The sequence below is a fragment of the Epinephelus lanceolatus genome, chromosome 11 (assembly GCF_041903045.1).
Source record: "Epinephelus lanceolatus isolate andai-2023 chromosome 11, ASM4190304v1, whole genome shotgun sequence".
Taxonomy (NCBI): Eukaryota; Metazoa; Chordata; class Actinopteri; order Perciformes; family Serranidae; genus Epinephelus; species Epinephelus lanceolatus.
The window spans coordinates 257896-270880 of record NC_135744.1 but is presented as its reverse complement, the minus strand read 5'-3'; the positions used below and the strand labels follow the sequence as shown (position 1 = coordinate 270880).

Sequence of the window (12985 nt, the reverse complement as noted above, 5' to 3'; positions counted from 1 at the left end):
TATACCTGGTACTTAAAATGATTGGTGGGGAAAAAAAGACCAGGAGGAGTTACACTGTAAGTCCGGGCAAAGTAGGACATAATTGTACGGGAGTTACACTCTAAGACGCAGCCTGGTTATACTGTAAAACACATGGAAAGTAGCGGGGGAAAGTGAGCAAGAGTTACTCTAAGTTGGTGTAAAGTAGGACGTAATTGTACAGGAGTTACGCTCTAAGACGCAGCCTGGTTATACTGTAAAACAGGAAAAGTAGTGGGGGAAAGTGAGCAAGAGTTACTCTAAGTTGGTGTGAAGTAGGACGTAATTGTACGGGAGTTACGCTCTCAGACGCAGCCTAGCTATACTGTAAAACACGGGGGAAATAGTGGGGGAAGTGAGCAAGAGTTACTCTGTACTTCTGTGGAAGTTGGTGTAAAGTAGGACATAAGTCAACGGGAGTTACGCGCTAAGAAGCAGCCTAGTTATACTGTAAAAATGGGAGAAATGGGGGGGGGGGGGGTGAGCGAGAGTTACGCAGTACTTCTGTTAAATTAGGTGCAAAGTGAGCGGTAGGTACACTCTAAGTGAGCAGTAGGCACGCTCTAATTCGCGGGCCGTATTATGTAGTGTTACCTTATTTGTCTTAGAACCTACCTTTCCATTACATGCTTACATGTGTAAATCAGGGCCTTATTGTGGTGCTAGAAGAAAATCATTACAAATCATCCACTTACAATAGAACTTTACTTTGTTTTTGTACAAATATGCCAAAGGTAACCTGCTCCACTTCCATATGACTTACCCTCAGATCAAAGATAAATGTAGTTACTGAAATACAAAGTAATGAGAAAATGAAAAGTATTAAATCAGTACACTGATGATCAAAAACAGGCAGGGAGTGGTGAACAACATTGTGTTTACTTATCAGTAAAAACAAGCAACAGTAAATTCAGTTTAGTTCCTCGCTAAACTACAGAGCTAAGTTCCACAACAATTTTAAGATTACATCACAATAAGTTTCTCATTAGAAGTCAGCTTTTGCCTTCACTGAACTTTCTGAAAATCTGAACTGTACTAAAGAAAATTTTAGCACCTTTTTATTTTAACAAAGATCCAACACTATTTATTTTTCAAACAAAACAATGTGGAATGATATCCACACCAAAAACATCTGTCAGGAACTGTTTTGGAGTGTGAACTTGACCTTGACAGAATACTGAGAAGAAGGCTTGCCTATGAATTAAGCTATGCCAAAACCATGGGTATTGCCCAATGCAAAGTCTATGTTTTCCTGAAAGTCTCTATAAGAGGTGTGCAGTGGTAATTTTAAACAATTGATGCAGGTTTTTGCAATGGGCAGTTTGGAGATGGTTCCTGTGTCGTGCTCTTGGTGAAGAAATTCAACTGAAAGTTGTGGAGAGAAGCCAATTGGTGGAACAGTATTGGCTCAGTAGCAAAGGCGAGAACTGTCCCCAGCTTGTGCATTCCCTCTTGATCTAGAGAAAGCAATACATTGGAAATTAGATTAAAATAAAGAAAACAAAAAAAACACACTGCACGCATCACTAGGCCTACTCTTAAGTGATATACAGTGACAAGATGCAGTACATTATTAATTTAAAGTAAGACAAGAAACACTTATATCACTTCTACATTAACCTTCTGCATCTGTTAGGTAGTCTCTCCAGAAAGGAACAACAACTTCTTCAGCACGCCTTCTGTTGCTGCCAACTGGAGATAGGCAGATGATGAAGAGGCTGTCAACCAGGTCAGCTGTGAGGGTTGTAGGAGACCAGCATAGAAGGGAGCGAAAACTCTCTGGGTGAGCTTGGATTTTGTCCAGCACACCAAGTGTCCTCAGTCCATCCTGAAATCTGAGTAAAAATCACTTCTCTTTAAAGTGTTTTGGTTGGTGACTTCAGTTTTAACAAAAAAAATTGTTTTAACATCTTCACATGTAGCAGATGAATGAATCAAATCAAATATCTTATACTTCAGGTTAGTTACAACAGTAAAGTATGTATGTCAAATTCATATTTTTCAAGATACTTGGTAACCAGTGGCTGAAGAAGTGCCAAGACCTTTCCTTAAGTAAAAGTATACCAATACAGCATTGTAAAAACACTCCAAATCCTACTAAAGTAGTAAGTAAGTATTATGAGCTTGATGTACTATGCAATATTGTAGTAGAAGTAGTGTTTTGTTCCTCTGACTGATATATTATTATATATAACATCATTAGATTATTAATAGTGAAGCATCAGTGTTAGAGCAGCATGTGTTACTGTTGGAGATGCTGGAGGCGGAGCTAGTTTCAACTACTTTATATACAGTAGCTAGTTTAGTCCAGTGGTTCCTAACCTAGGGGTCTGGCCCCTCCAAAGAGTCAGCAGATAAATCTGAGGGGTCGTGAGATGATTAATGGGAGAGGAAAGAAGAAAAAACAAAGTTCTGATACACAAATCTGTTTCAGTTTTTGGACTTGGCCAATTCATGTGGAGGGTAGGCATGGCCTAGCACACTATACACTTAAACAGAAATGGCCTTCAAAAAACCCTTAAAGGAGCAATAAGCGAAATTCATCATTTCTAGATTGAAGGAATTAAAAAATTGCTATGTGAAGAACTAGAGGTGTAATTTCATCTGGAGTATAGCATGACCTCACACACCCTCTCTCTCTGTGTTGATCTCTAGCCCCTTGTTTACAAGCCGGTCCGGCTGCGCGTTCATGTACATTCATGTGAATCCCCACCCCTCCTCCTCCTCCTCCTCTCGGAGCCCTTGGCCCTCCCTCCCTATAAAAGGCTACAGCCAGTGAGCAATGGCAGCGCACCTTATGGACGCCATAATAAGCATAACTGTCCCCCATGTTGTTGTTTATCTGCACATACAATATTCACTTTGCACTAAATATGTTCACTTTAATCCATTGCTCACTTTTTATTCACTGCTCATTATTATTATTATTTATTGCTGTTTCTTGTATTTTTGTACTCTTTTTGCATGCCTAGTTTGTTTTACAATTTTAAATTTTTAAATCTTTAATCTTACTTTTTCCCCTTGACTGCTGTAACACTAGAATTTCTCAATTGTGGGATCAGTAAAGGTGTATCTTATCTTATCTTATATTTTCAAAATGAAATGGCAGAGAACAGAACGAAACCGGGGCTAACCGGTGCTTCCTCCTCAGGCTTCACTTCACTCAGCTGCCCCCCAGATCCGCTGCCTCTCCCACTTTAACCTCAATAACAATCCGGAGCTAGCTGGGAGTGGCTGGCGAGGCGTTAGCCGCAGCATGACCGCAGGGAAGCACAGCCAGTTAGCCTCCGCTAGCTTCCCAACTAGCCCCAGCTCTCTGTTTGGATCCAACCGGAGCACCGAGCCCTGGTTTGTTATTCAGGTTAATGTGGGAAGAAGCAGCGGGTGTATCGGGCAGCTGAGTGAAGCTGGGTGAAGTGGAGGCTGCGGAGGAAACACCGGGATGGGTTAATATCTGGAGCTTCTGAACCCGCTGCTTCTTCCCACTTTAACCTGAAGCAATGTTTTAGCCTAGTGGGCAGCCCGCGAGCCAGCTGCCCGCTAGGTTAAAACATCGCTCTCACTCACGGAGAAGAGGAGGAACATGTTAGCACTAGCCGAGTCGGCTGCCACCAGCTACTAGAGTAACTTACAGCTATAGAGCGCTTCTACCAGCTCCTCTAGTCACTGAGCCTCGCCTCCATCTCAGCAAATATATTACATTTATTACAGGTACCATCACCATTGAAGTAGGCAGGGGAATAGCTAAACACAGCAGAGACCGAGACATCACTAACTGCTAGACAAGGTGAGTGGGGGGGTGGGGGTGGGGGTAGAGAGCAGAGCAGAGGTAGAGGGAGGAGTGGCTCATGACACACTTTGTTTTGGTCTAAAGGCAGTGCACAACAGCAAACCTAGCGGTGAAACAATTTCGCTTTTTGACCCTTTAACACAAGGCAGTCTTCATGGGTTTCAGTTCTTTATTGCAGAGGCAAAAAAGCTGGATAAAAATTTACCTCTCAAAAGGACCACGCACTCTGTGTATCACTTGGAACATCAGGATGTCATCTACAAGCAGATTCTTGTCTTCCAACCTCCGCAGTGGCCTCAGGCAGCCAGCATTGGCCAAACACTCCTCAAGTGGCTCTGTTGTTGCTAGCAGATCTTCAAATGATTTACATTCTGTGACCTTCCAATAGATACAACAAACAAAATTTGAAAGGGCTGTAATTAAACTTCTTCCCCTCTAAACAAGTTACTAGTGCTGATACAGATACACATACACCACAACATATTCTAAAACTCAGAAGAAAAATTACCCTTTTAATTTTTTCACGCAGGTCAATATCTGCAACATCTTCAAAAACTGGCTTAGCCAATTCTGGGCCATCAACAAGGCAAGAGAAGAGAGTTGGAGACAGAAAGCTGGAGGGTGGACCGCCGTGTACAAGGCTTACTGCAATGGCCCTGCCTGCAATCAAGTACCTGTCCTCTCTCATGGCTAGAGAAAATAAAATAAAATCATTTATTTGACAGTGCATGTGTACAAACACTTGACAAATACCTGTACCGTCATATAAAATGTAGTGATTTCAATAAATAAAATTATGAGATTACAATTAATACATACCAGTACTGTCAAAGGCCAAGTTCATTTTGCCACCTTCTCCCTCAAACATTGGAGAAAGGGGCAAAGCTTCCATTAAAAGTCTTAGAAATTCTCTTCTTGGTCCACCTAAGTCCACAGCCTCTTCAGGTACTCCCATATCATCAGAAAACCTGACAGAAATACTGTGACATGGATCATAGGTCCCTCGTTTAAAACCTCTGATGGCACCATCTAGGACTGTGGATCGGTTAATGTTAAACTTGCATTTCCTCTGATAGTTTATTTTTGTTGCAAGATATTGCAAAATATTGCTTGCTGGCACCGATGATCCTGTGGTCCTTCTGAAACAAGATACAAGATAAACAAGATAAATATGAGTTATAGTTTATAGTTTATATTATAGTATATACTAGTTAAGAATGTGGCATCATGTGTGTATTTTTCATGGTCATTGACAATTTTGAACATCAGAACATAACTGCCACGTACAAAGTATATTAGTAAGCATTTAGTATACTAAATGCTTACTAATATACAAAGTCAAGAGGTTGTGATATGTAGCACAATAAGCAAAGTTTTATAAACTGTGTTCCAAGCATGCTCAGTGGCACCTGTTATTACAGTTTTTCTCAATTGTTTACACACAAATACTGGTACTTGAGACACAATGACCACAACATGTAACTCATGCACCAACCCCCTGAACCAATTCTGCTAAACTACAAGCACAATTCCTGCTTTACACTCAAATTGCAGTTGTAAAACACATTTTTTTCAAAACACTACACACAATTCTCTGCATTTGGCACAATTTTCATGAAGAAAATCTCGTTTTCACAAGGAACACACTGTCATTCAAAATTCTAAAGTTAATTGCCCTACTATGCACACTGACTCATCACATGGGCAAACACCTGTCACACAGTTTTACAATTAGCAATCAGAGCTTTAGCATAAAAGGGCAACAGGTGAGCTCTTCTGTTTTGGAGAAATGGATGCCAACATTGGAAACAGAGGCAGAGCCAGAGCCAGAAGAGTGAGAGTAAGAGGAGGAGGACAGGGAGGACGAGGACGAGGAAGGCCAAGGACCGTAATCTCTGATGAGATCCGAGCCACTTTTTCTGCCAGGAGATGGAAAGTGTATGACCGAAATCCACAAACGCGTATAGCCCTTCTCCAAGCTATGGAAGACGCATGTAGAGATATAGCAGTTGATGCTTTTCATGGCTGGATTTGCCATGCTAGGCGATATTTCCCCCGCTGCTTGGCCAGGGAAAACATTGCTTGTGATGTGGATGAGGTGCTGTGTCCAGACTGAAACAGAAGAGAGAATGCAGCATAGTTTTTTTTTTTACTGTAACTGTATACAGTAAATTCTTCTGTTGGTTGGAATGTACACTGTGTACATTGTTTTTGTGGGAAAAATAAAATATATTTGTTACCGTGTATTTGTGTGTTCTGAGTATAAAAACAATATTCTAAAATATTTTACTTTTTTTATTTTTTGTATGTACTGTCTGTAGTAAGTATAACAATGAACAAAAAAAGGCCTAAGTCATTATGATGAATGGAGAAGAAGTGTTTTCCATTCATCGTAGTGTTTTACATTGAGCACATCAGTGTTCAACTGGTTCTTATAAATGTCTATTCATATGATGGTTTGTGTGTGTCATTTGAAAACAAAATACCATTTTGAGAAGAAATACCATTGTTTTGAATGTAAAGTTTCATTTTGCAGGAGAATTGAGGGGTTTTGCCCATTGTGTGTGTATTTTTTGATTTGTGTGTAGAGTTCTGAGAGTATGAGGCATGCTTTCAGAAAATGTGTGTAAACAATCGAGAAAAACTGTAAAGTAACCTCTCTCCTGATAGTAACAACCTTATCACTGTTGTTAGTCTTTGGAGACATTTCTAAACAAAAACAAACAAAAGTAATTGCCATCTCCAGGGATGAAGTGCAGTTGTGTGGCTTATTGAAGTGTTTTTAATAGTTTTTGGACAACAACTGAGCTGAACAGCACAGAAGAATAAGATATCAGGCTTTGGATACAGGCACCGTACTTCCAAGCAGAAATTTGTTAGTTGTTGGTTTGGCTCTGCACAACATTTGTTGACAATAATAAAAATAGAGAATACTGCCAGCCTTATCATTTAACCTTTACATGCCAGTGCTGTCAATGGTCAATATACATATTATATATGCATATGAACATATGAGCAGGTATGGCACCTGAATTCACTAATAATGCAACAAAATTGTGTTTGGAAGTGGCTACCATAAAACATTTGCATTTTGTACAAACCTTTCACTCTGTAGGCTTGCCAGTATAGCCTGGTTCAATTCCTCATCATCAGAAGACATGTCAGACAGTGCAGCCATTACTGAAAGGTTAACTGAACTGAACTGAAAGTTATATCATAGTTTGCTGATTGATGGTGTGTTGAGGTAGAGGGTAACACAGAATAAAGACTTGCTGGAGTGCTGCTCTGGTAGGGTGAGCTTGAGCTGTTTTGGCAAGTCAGGACCAGAGTTGGATCAACTGAAGTTGTTCCTCCAAATGATGAGGTAGAAGGCTGACTAGTGGAAGGGCAGCTTTCCAGTGAGCACACTGACAATTGAGTAGAAGAACTGCTTGCTGAAGTGCTGCTGTGGTTGGTTGAGATACTGCTTTGGTATGTCAAGGCAGGCGTTTGAGTGACTAACGCTTCACACCCAGGTGATGAGGCAAAAAGTTGAACTGCAGAAGTACAGGTTGGTGGGGAGGCAGTCATTCAGTTGGTGAAACCGTCTGAAGATGCATGTGAGTGTCTATCTCGTGTTAGAGATGAGGAGCGCAGCTGCCTTGCTGAACCAGTGTTTTCCTCACAAATGTTGTCCTCACTGCTATAGCCTGTAATATCATCCTTGGAAAGACATAACACATATTTTCAGATATATTAAATTTCAACTGTAAATGTAACAGTACCTGGAAAGACCAAGATTTAAGATTATAATTATAATTCTTATTTTTGCTGTCCATGCTTTAAAAGTGCCCACAGAGTACCAGTATCCTCTCCTAATTTTAGCTCTCGGTTAGTCCAATTAAGCAGCTGTCAATTTATTCAATTTCTGTGCTTAGATTTAACATTTTAAAAACAGGCATTCCAAATCTGCACTAGTCTATACAAAAAATTATATTGTTCTTCAACATAGTTCTTCATAGCTACAAAACTGAACTTAAATTTTAAGAATGACAAAGATAACATTAATCTTCATTCATGTTTATGCACAAATTATGATTATTATGGTTGTTATTATTATTACAATGCTCTGCAAGCCAATTCAAATGTGATACAACATACCAAAATTGGCTTTGATGGTCTGATGTATAGGGCTTTGGATTTATAGACTTTATGTATGAGATTTGCATCCAGCTCTTGTCCAGCACGCAGTTTGGGTGAAATCAATCTGTTGCCACATGCCATCAGAAACTCAAGGCTGAAAAACAGTGGGTAAAAATGCAAAAGGTTAAAAAACTTTTTTGGATGCACAGGACGCATTGAAAACTGATACACTGACAACCCATGTTCCATTTCATCTTTGAAGATGGACACAGCAGAAAACCAATAGTCAGAAAAATAAATGAGGAATGTAAGCGATGCCAAAAAATATCAAATGTACTAAACAACTGGCTTAATAGTTTAGGTTTGATCTGTTGTATACATAATCTAATTACATGTCATTTTCACTGCTGGAGATATCTTTTAAATTTAGACTGACATAATTAAATAAAAGTGCTTACCTCACATCAGCAGAGAGTTTTTCTCCAAAGGCATCCCTGATTTGTTCAGTGACACTCCCCTGGTCCCAGGATTTCTGGAATTCAAATCCATTCAACATATGTCCTTTTTCCTGTAACTGTTGCTTTGTGCGATGTTTGACAACATCACTGCTTGATGGCCTTGGAAGAAGGATGACGTCTTTGTTTAAAGTATCATAATAATGTGTTTTGGCCCTACAAAACAAAGCAGAAATGTATGTATTCATCTTTAATTGCCTTCTCTGCTCATCAACCCATAAAACATGGCAAAATTTGGGATGTTTTATTTTTTAGAATCCTACTACAGCTATTTTGAATAATATATTTATGAATATTTATTAACAGAAAACATAAGTACATTATGAAGTACATTTCTCATAAGTTCATAAAATATTTTATATTAAAATAAAATATATATAAGATTTATATTGATATATAGTTTAGTTGCTATTCTGTTCTGGCATTGTGAATAAACAAATTGAAATAAACAAATTGAAATATGATATTTATATATACCACAGCTCTTTAAAAAATGGCTGTCATTCATTTCATCATGGATGCCCTTTAACACTGCTCTAAAACTGGTGACAGGGAGTACATCAAACAATTTGATACATTTGAATTAACAAGCTGATGGATGAACAAAAAAACAGAAAAGGCTGTACTACCACGACCTACAATAACACTCTTTTACTTAAAATAAAGCACTGTCAATATCTTAAGAAGGTTGCTAATGTTACTGTCACTTAGGGCTAAATAATGTGACAGTGATCTGTAGTTGCTCATGTCTGTGCTGGAGACCGGAGACAAAGACATTTTTAAAAGTCTCTGTGTGCTTTTGTAGCTTCTAGCTCAATCTCTGTGGCTTGAAGTTTAGTTTCTCTCCTGCGTCCGTTTGTACTTTCAGATTTCTGCTTTATTTTACCGTTTCCTTTCAGCCGTATCAGAGCCGTGTTAAGTTACTGCTGATGAAAACACACCATTTCCTGCTTTTGCTGCTTCATATTAAAAGTCTTTAAATAACAAATTAAAGGGGGTTTTAATTGTGAAGAATGTACAGGAAATTGAATGCCTTTATCAAAGTTTACTGTCGCTAATTCAGGGACTCACCGGCTAACTAAATTCTGTTTGTGAAACGAGTCATTTCGCGGAGATTGTGACACTTAAAACAATATATTCACCGTTTCACAGCCGCTTATTTGATCACTGCTTGCAGTAAACTGCTTTTACTCAAGACAAGCTCATCATCAGTTAAATACACACCTTCAAGCGAGTAACTTAGCAGCGTTGTAATGGAGTCAAGCCAAGCCAGTACATATTATGGAAAGAAAAAGGCTAGTTGCAGTCTATGTTGCATTTAACATAAGTTCTGACATATAATATTTTGATACAGACAGACTTAACTTGTTATTGCTGAAAGATCTTCCCTCTACCTGTGTGAACTAACGTTAGCAGCATTAGCATTAGTGCCACACAAACTAAAATGTACACCTGAATTTTTCCGGGTTATGTCATTTATTTTTGCTATGTACAGTCTCGCTGACTTGTGCTAAAAACGTTAGCAATCTAAAACTACACAACGTAAGTGTTGGGGATTTTTTTTAAAATGGATCTGAAATAGGTTTGTCACTGCCTGAACTGAGTAGAACATGGCGAAAGTTAGCGTCACGGCTAGCGGACATTTTCTCTAGTTAGCTAATGTACATTTATCCCTTTCATAAAACGGCTCATGAGTTCAAAACAGCCTCCGATATTTTCTGTATTTAAATAACTTTTATTTGCCTGTACTGTTTAGACTACCGACATGTTGTTGTTGTTTTTATAAACACTAGCGTTAGTTAACTAACCAGCTTTGACTTGTTGCCAAAGTGTGTTACTAAATAAGCAGAAGTAACGTTACATTTAGGATTTAATGTTAGTAAACTGAGAAGTTACCATCTAACGTTAACGCTACGTTGTTCTCACCTTTTCCTTGACCGAGAGTTCCAGTTGCCAAAGTGTTGCCGAGTCTGATATCGCAATGACGGCCGCTGCAGTCCTCCAGTTTGGCCTTGTGTCACGTTAGCTGCCGCTTGGATTGCTGAAGGGACTTGGGAATTGCCTGGTCTGAAAAGTTCTCTCATCTCACTTTCCACCACGCTGTGAATAACGTTAGGTGCAGCTGAGCCTGTCCTCTGCTGCTCAAGGGACAAGGACAAGGATGTGACCGTTTCAGTGGATGACAAAATATTTCTTACAGTTTTTCTCGATTGTTTACATACATTTTCTGAAAGCATGCCTCATACTCAGAACTCTACACACAAATCAAAAAACACACACACAATGGGCAAAACCCCTCAATTCTCCTGCAAAATGAAACTTTACATTCAAAACAATGTTATTTCTTCTCAAAATGTTATTTTGTTTTCAAATGACACACACAAACCATCATATTAAGAGACATTTATAAGAACCAGTTGAACACTGATGTGCTCAATGTAAAACACTATGATGAATGGAAAACACTTCTTCTCCATTCATCATAATGACTTAGGCCTTTTTTTTGTCCAGTGTTACACTACAGACAGTACATACATAAGTGTGTTGTAAAATATTTTAGAATATTGTTTTTATACTCAGAACACACAAATACATGGTAACAAATATATTTTATTTTTCCCACAAAAACAATGTACACAGTGTACATTCCAACCAACACAAAGTTGCACATACAGTGGTCTACATACAAAACAACAGAAGAATTTACTGTATACAGTTACAGTAAAAAAAAAACAACTATGCTGCATCCTCTCTTCTGTTTTGGTCTGGACACAGCACCTCATCCACATCACAAGCAATGTTTTCCCTGGCCAAGCAGCAGGGGAAATATCACCTAGCATGGCAAATCCAGCCATGAAAAGCATCAACTGCTATATCTCCACATGCGTCTACCATAGCTTGGAGAAGGGGTATACACGTTTGTGGATTTCAGTCATACACTTTCCATCTCCAGGTAGAAAAAGTGGCTCGGATCTCATCAGAGATTACGGTCCTTGGCCTTCCTCGTCCTCGTCCTCCCTGTCCTCCTCCTCTTACTCTCACTCCTCTGGCTCTGGCTCTGGCTCTGCCTCTGTTTCCAATGTTGGCATCCATTGCTCCAAAACAGAAAAGCTCACCTGTTGCCCTTTTATGCTAAAGCTCTGATTGCTAATTGTAAAACTGTGTGACAGGTGTTTGCCCATGTGATGAGTCAGTGTGCATAGTAGGGCAATTAACTTTAGAATTTTGAATGACAGTGTGTTCCTTGTGAAAACAAGAGATTTTCTTCATGAAAATTGTGCCAAATGCAGAGAATTGTGTGTAGTGTTTTGAAAAAAATGTGTTTTACAACTGCAATTTGAGTGTAAAGCAGGAATTGTGCTTGTAGTTTAGCAGAATTGGTTCAGGGGGTTGGTGCATGAGTTACATGTTGTGGTCATTGTGTCTCAAGTACCAGTATTTGTGTGTAAACAGTTGAGAAAAACTGTAATACCCCAATAGCTTGCTGAAGTGCCCGCGTCTCATCTCCCCCCTCCATGCTGATTGTGACCTGACCTGAACATGACTCTGCTTGACTTGAGCTTCTCAGCCAATCACAGCGCGATAAATTCTTCTTCTTCGTTTGGTTTTATGGCGCGTTGCAACCATTGCTCATTAGGTGTATACCACCACCTACTGTACCGGAGTATGTAGATGATATGGACGATACATGGACTGCCTTCCATTTCCACTATACTCTCTCTCACACACATACATTCTTCTCTTACATACATATATTTTCTTTCTCACACACATACATTTTCCTTTTACATACATATATTACTTATAGTATTAAATGTATACATGATTGCATGTGCATGAGAGCAAAGTGTATGAATGTGTGCATAAAATATATGAATATGAGAGAAAAATGTATCAATGTGTGAGTGAAAATGTATAAATATGAGAGTGAAAATATATGAATGTGTGAGTGAATATGTATAAATGTGTGAGTAAAATTATATGAATGTGTGAGTGAATATGTATACATATGAGTGAAAATATATGAATGTGTGAGTGAAAATGTATAAATATGAGAGTGAAAATATATGTATGTGTAAGGAGAATGTATGTGTGTGAGAGGGCCAGAATGAATTATGTCTTGAACGGCCCCTCATATAAAAACGAAATAAATACAGCACAGTGTCTCCATGGTGAGGGCATATATAACCTAATAATGATAGTGATTCAAATAACCTAACTGTGATGCAGCCTGCAAAATCTGATGCAAATGTCACCTGCTTGGCGGAGGTCTGCAATCTCTGAGTGCTTTTCTAGTTACCATAGCATTAGCTACATTTCAGTGTGAAAGCCTTTATCAAAATAAAAGGAATCTGAAGTCAGTTGAAGTCACAGGTCGCACTATCAAGATGGACCTTCACCATCCTCTAAAGTAACTATTTGTTTTCAGGCTATCATAACCGGGGATCTTCTGTCACCATGGGATCACAGGAAGGAGAGGCCCACCCTTTATTTTGAGGATGAACAACTTGACCAAGTTGTCTTCTTCCTGTTCTCGGTC

General features: G+C 39.0%; 1 pseudogene; it reads right to left on the bottom strand.

Moving 5' to 3' along the window:
• Nucleotides 1-1219: 1219 nt before the first annotated feature.
• LOC144464613 (uncharacterized) lies at nucleotides 1220-11962 on the bottom strand (annotated as a pseudogene).
• Nucleotides 11963-12985: the final 1023 nt, after the last annotated feature.